We start from the raw sequence: 6,638 nt of genomic DNA, 5'->3' as shown, positions 1-6,638 counted from the left end.
CAGCAGCCCCCATCTGGTGCATAAAAACAGTTGTAAAATCTGGCAAAAAAATTGGAAGACAAAAGCAAAGGAAGGAGGGAGGGAAGGAAAAAGGAAAGAGAGAGAGAGAAAGAAAGTGTTGCTAATTCATGTGGTTTATGTTAATGCTGAGATGAATCAGGAAGAGGAGGAAAAGAAAAAGATAGGGGGAAGAGGAGGAGGAGGAGGAGGAGCAGGAGGAGGAGGAAACGAAGAAACAAACAAACAAAAACCCCCCAAAACCTCACACCAAATGCTCCTCTTGTTTTGTGCAGCATTAACTTGAAGACTTTACTTTGGCTTCTTAGATATAGGTAGCTTCCATTTGGAAGCTCTTGTCTTTTAAGATTTTTCTACTGTTTTATGATAGGAAAGAGAAAATGTCAATGGTAGACAAAGAACGCAGCAGGAGGTACCCAGAACATTGTGAGGGAATGCCACCTAGGAAAACGAAAATTACAGCTGCCCAGATGTGGGATGCATTCTGGTCCCAGGTTCTTCCTCGTTCCTGTCACCTTAACACAGTTGTCACAGCATGTAAAATGTTACAGTCAGTGCCATCTTACCTGTACAGCTTTAAAGCAAAAAGTACCCGAAGTGTCTCAGAAAAATAATTGTATTATTTTTAGTTGCTGCAGAAATGTACCACGAATCAGGTGGAGAGGGCAACTTGGAAGAACGGAACTGGAAATGCTAAAAATATTGCTTCTCCAGCGACTGAAATTTTAAGAAAAAGTTAGGAAGAGCCAGAGAGGGAGGTGGTATTAGAATTCATATCTCTCAGCTGCGATCAGTTTATTATCAAGACCAGGGAGAGGGCTAACCCCGGGGCAGTGGGGATTCCACGTGGGACAGGCAAGGTACAAAGAGACAGCATTGAACTGGGAGAGAAAAAAAAAAACAAAAACAACAACAACAACAACAACAACAACAACAATCGTTACTTGTCTATTGCATCTAGTACCTAGAGCAAAAAGCCTGTGTGGAGAATGGCTGGGAAATCCAAGTCGTTTCAAGAAACAGCCTTCTTTCTTTCTGAGAGTGTGAGCCCAGCAGACGCCATGAGTGCAGTAGCGAGGAATCAAGGCTGTGTTTTGACACACGTGTTTCCCATTGATATCTGGAGACAGCCCAGTAGCTGGGCTTGACAAAACCGGATCGAAGCAGAGGCAGAGTAGGGTTTCAAAGCAGGCAGTGAAAGACCGGGAATGCTGTTCAGGAAATTCTTCAGGCATGGGCAGGGACTTGGCTGCAGTTGTGCGGCTGGAAAATCTGACTGGGGCAGCTCCTGAGTGCAGGCAGGGCCTGCTCACATGGGCGGGCTGAGTGGCTGCCTCCTTCAGAGCCTCCCAGCTTTCCCCAGGACCACGGGGGACTTTCATCGGCCACTCTGTGAAACAGAGGAGAGGTAGGGGACATTGCAGTTCTTGCCTTTCCAGCCTAGCTTTCTGAGCCCTGTTTGGTGTTTGTTCACAAACACTGGGGGGCGGGTGGGGTGGGGGTCGCGTCTGTATGTGTTAATTAACACATTTCAGCTCCATCACCTCTGCAGAGGGAGTGGGCGGGTTCTCATCTTTGTTTGCTCCCAAAAGGCTCCTGAGGTCTGAGTTTCAACAGTGCCCAGGCACTTTTGAAAGTTAGGATTCCACAGCTAACACCACTGGGGAATGGAAAGTGTGTGGATTCCTTCTGTTGTCACTGTGTTCCAGCGGTCTGAAAGTTTCCCTTTCTGCTTCACCGGGCACTTCATTGACAGCAAAGATAATCTCTGATGAAAATGTTCCGGTTCTTAATGCTTCAAGGGTTTTAAGACGGGGTGTTCCAAGCAGGAAAGAGTGTTCTGGTTTTGGAGGGAATCAGAGTTTGAAGTTTTTATTTTGGAACACATTTTGTTTTCTTTTTTCTTTTTTTTTTTTCTTGGTAGGAACAGATGTGTGTGTGTAAGAGTTCCTGGTGTCTTTTATTTTCATATATGATTTTGGCTTTCTTATGTGAGATTTGAACAGCAGTAATATATTTACCTACCATGTGCCGGGCAGTTATTCTGCTTTGGTAAGCAATTCCCTTTTTACTCAGTGGTAGGAATAACCTGCAGGTAATAAATACTTCTAATACAGATAATAGAGCTGTAGCAGGAAATAGTAATTTTTTTAAGTCATTGTTAAAAATAGAGACAAATGGTGTGAAGGTTTTATTGACCACTTCATTTTATTTTCACCTAACTAAAAATAGCCCATTTAAAAAATATTGAATAATTTTAGCTTGGCAAGGAGACCTCAGCTTTCCTCTTCAATTTTAATTCTCTTTCATACCTATAGGCTGTCTAGTAATACATGTAATAGCACTCCTAGGACTTTGGTATTACTCCATTCTGTATTCATATTTAGAGGACAAGCCCCACAGTGCCACTGTCTTTAAGATAAATCTGGACTAAAGTTCATCCATCCTGCTGTAGGGCTCCTTGTAACATAGTCCATGGCGAAAGGTGCTCCCCAGAGGGGACTTGGGCAAGAGCCTGCCTGGGGAAAATAGATACAAGGGTGGAGTCCTTGCCTACTAGTTCCATAGCAAAGAGCCACTGGAACTCATGAGTGCTTCTCTTGGAAAACGGGATGAGTTTAATTCAGAGTCCTGAAACCCCTAACAGGCTGCTTGTCAGTACTCGATGGGGTGAGGACTGAATGAAGGGTAAATGCTGGGAAGCCTCAGTTTCCCCATCCTAAGATGGGTAGGTAGAACCTCACTCCGGTAGTAAAGTTTTCAGATTGTTAGCTAGCACTTTCTTTCCCCATAGTTTAGTTGTTGGAGGATAGTATCTGTATGTGACTGACAGCTAGCTGGCTTTCTCAGTCTTGAGCAATGGATGGCTCACACCTGTTATGCTTGTTAACCTCATCTGCGTGTTAGGAGGAAAAGAATTGGAAAGGGTAGGGCAGGGAGGGGCAGCTTAGGCTAGGGAGGACAGTTAGAAGTCAAGATGGACCATGGCTTTCTTTTCGAATACCCAGGCAGATTAGAAGCTGACATGAACCACAGCCAGGCACCCACTGCCAGGAACAGAGACAGAGAGAGATCTGGAATGTCATCCCCTCTAAATTTAGTTTGTGTCAAGCTTTCTGCAGAAAGGCGTGACATAGCAACTTCAGGTTGTAGGATTGTGCAGAGCAGTGCCCCAAACTGGGAAGAAATTGTAGTTTCTCTTTTTGAATGAGGGAAGGTCAAGCTCTCCTAACATTTGAAAGGGGTGTCAGGAGGAAAGGGACAGAGAAGAAATCTGGGCAGAGGTGGATCCTGTAAGGACAGAGCTGGGCAAAATGAGTATGGAGCATGGAGGGAGGAGAGATCTCTGCACAGGGAATTAGCACACTTCTTAGACTCCTTCAGACACTGCTCTGCTAGGCTTCATGTGCAGGTAAATCATGGCCTCGGTGCACTAGGCTAGTTTACCTTCCTCATAAGGGGAGACCGTATGGTCAGCCTGCCCTGCAGTGCCTTCTGGAAGTAATCAGAAAGCACATTTTGTAAGAATAGCACTACCCAGAGGGCTCAGATTTCCTAAGCAGGAGAGAACAGGCTCTTGGGGCCTTATTTTAGCCCATATTTATTCCTTGCAGAGCTATTCCTGCAGGAGCATTGAGTGAAGGGACCAGGTGGACATGAGCAACTCACTACTGGGATGAAGCTATTCCAGGCTCTGCTAAACCTACTTTATTAAAAACAAAGTTTTGAAAGAGAAGACTATGCTACATATGCTTTTTTTAAAATAGAAAAAAAAGTTCTTTTTTTTTTCTGCAGAGATACAGGACTGATAGAAGATTGTGATATAGATAAAGGGTAGATAGAAAACAGGTGACAAAAACATGAGCAATATGGAGAGAAAGAGAATAGAAAATAGATTATAATATAAATAGGTAGATAGATGACTGATAGATTAAATATGAACATACAGAAAAGATAGTCACATAGATTGCTATAGAAACATACAAATGGGGCGGGGGGTATAGGTGATTGATACAATAGATTCATGATAGATGATACAACATAACATTAACAAATAGTAGGAAAAAGTAAGAAGAAAGAATATGTAGGTAGATGATCAACAGAGACATACAAGAGAGATGAGCAGAGAGAAGGTAGATCAGTAGGTTGGTAGCTAAATTCAGAGATAGAATTGGAGAGGGAGATGATAAGTAGATGGTAGAATAGATAAATGATGTGTAGAAGAAATAGTTAAGGAGAAAAGTGGTTATAACTGATAGACACTTAATGATTGATAGGATGATAGTCACAGTTGATAGATGCTAGAAAACAGACAATTGATATATTTATTATGGAAATTAGCTCACAACTATGCAAGCCAAGAACCACCATGGCATTAATCTGATGCTGGATACCTAGGAAATAGGGTGGTATCATTCAGAGAGGGAAATCCAAAGGCAGATATAACTCACAGTCTGTGAGGGAGAGTTTATTGAAACAAGAGGGTGTTCTAATAGGGTAGTACTGATCTAAGCTTGATAATCTGAGGGCCCAAATCCAGAGAATTGTATTTTTGCCAGCAGAAGGCACTACCAAGAGATGTTGTTCCTGACAGGTGGAGCCCAAATACATTAATTTATTCTATATGTTGGGATTTTGCAGGAGGTTTCATTGGAAAAGAAAGTTTGAAAGCTGGGTCGGTGAAGATTGCATTTGGCCATCAGTCCTTCAAACTCTGCTTGTAGTAATCTAAGTATTAAAAGGATTGTTTTTCACATGTATGGTTATAGATAAGACTTATAAAGCTAGGACTGTGGCAGGGAGAATTGGTTCCCATACTTCCACATAGGCTTTATTTATATCCTCTTTTTATTTCTAAGTGGCATGCACAAGCCAGGGAAGTAGTAACGGAGCATGAAGGGGAATTATTTGTCCCCTAACTCCTTTAATAAGGAATAAATGCCCTTCATTATGGTCTTACCCTGATGCTTCAAGGCACACAGACATAACTGGGTCAAAAGCTCACTGGTCAGGCACCAGCCACATGGAATAACACCTCAAGCACTGTCTTTGGCCAATCTTTTACTCACTGAGAACTGAGTAGAAACCATAATCTGAGGTGAAGGTTTTTTTGATCATTGATACAAATCAGAGTGGTGTTAGCACCTAAAAATATGAAGTCTGTAAGTTACATGACAGACAGTATTGGCCATAAGTTCTTGGCATTCCAGAAAAATTAAATAAAAGGAGAACCAAATATATTTAAACTCTTAACTCAAGTGAACCATTTATTGTGTTATAAATTCTGTTATAAAGATGTTAGCCCTAAGACCAGAGAAAGGATCCCTTGCCTAAGAAGTGCAGGCAATCCTGCTTAGAGACAGAACTTCTGGGTTCTTGATATGAAGTGTGGGTTGTGAGTGTGCTTTATGTGTGTTGGCCCAAAAAATGATTCTTTGTAACACTTTAGAAGCCATATTAGACAGATGAACAGTATGAGGGGGTCTTAGTAATAGAGGACCCCTCAGAAATTACCAATAACCATAGTCTTCAAAAGCTACTGAGTCTGACTTGCAAACTGGAGAATTTTCAGTTCTGAAAGTTCTCCCTCTTGCAATCTGTTCAATCCAAGTCAAACTACAGGGCTTGTGAAATACTGTTTTGAATACTGCAGTAATACTAGTATGGCTTTGGTGGCAAATGTCAGAGAGATGTGACACAATGTCTTGAGTGATAGTTTTACTCACTCTACCCTGAGGTTGTTTGGGTGCTATTTCCTCTGTCAAGCATGATCCAAATGACCCCAGTGTACCTCATGGCCTCTGAAGCCATGCATGAGTGTGATGGTGATACTTGGCATAGAAATGGGTTTTGGAAGTGAAACAAAAAGTGGTGGTGGAGATCTCTAGAACATCTTAGCTCCCTTATCCCATTATCTCCAGTTTAGAAGGGTGCCCATGCTTTGCAGTTTCTTTATGCTTCTCAAAATCTATGATTTCTGCAATTCCAAGGCATTCCCCTTTCAGAATATCTCTTCATCTGCTTTCCCAAGTTGGGACATCTTGAAATATTTTATTCATCCCACCATCCACCCTTACCCATGCTATCATCTTTATCCTCCTCTGTAATATTCTAGTTAACTGCTGTTTGACAAAACTGTATTTCTCTGAACTTTAATCCAGCCATCTAAGCAGGAAAGAGAGTGGATGCCAGGGAGAGAGAGTACAACAAATAAATAAAAGTACATGAAGACTTTGCCATAGCAAAAGAGCAGTAAAGATGAGAATTGGCCCTAGCTCTATTGGATTCTGACTCTGTGACCTTATGCAGCTTTCATCATCACCCTGAACTCAGATGTCCTGGTCTTTAAATGGACTATGATAATATCTGTATCATGGTTTGTTATGAATGTGGAATACACATAGCATAAACCCCTATGCAGAGTAAACATTTAGACATTTAGGCATACACGTGGTTAATGTTAACTATTGTGGTACCAGGTAAACTGAGAATGAATGAAATAACCAGATAGTGATAAAGACTCACCAGTAAGGGGAGAGGGCATTGTTTTGAGTTGCATAGCTTCCTTTCTGGGTGCATTCCCTCTCAATTTCTCTGAAGATTTCATTGTCCCCATTACT

General features: G+C 41.9%; 1 protein-coding gene across 1 annotated transcript in view; it reads left to right on the top strand.

Annotated features, from left to right (window-relative positions):
• The first annotated feature begins 1,172 nt into the window (after window positions 1-1,172).
• The window catches only part of Sgcd (sarcoglycan delta), a 382,102-nt gene continuing 376,636 nt past the window's right edge, over window positions 1,173-6,638 (top strand). The window contains exon 1 of the mRNA XM_027427680.2: window positions 1,173-1,426. The gene's annotated coding sequence lies outside the window, so the exon portion shown is untranslated. The remainder of the gene's footprint in view (window positions 1,427-6,638) is intronic.

The sequence above is a fragment of the Cricetulus griseus genome, chromosome 7 (assembly GCF_003668045.3).
Source record: "Cricetulus griseus strain 17A/GY chromosome 7, alternate assembly CriGri-PICRH-1.0, whole genome shotgun sequence".
Classification (NCBI taxonomy): domain Eukaryota; kingdom Metazoa; phylum Chordata; class Mammalia; order Rodentia; family Cricetidae; genus Cricetulus; species Cricetulus griseus.
The sequence above is the reverse complement of the archived record's forward strand: the minus strand, read 5'-3'. Positions and strand labels throughout refer to the sequence as shown.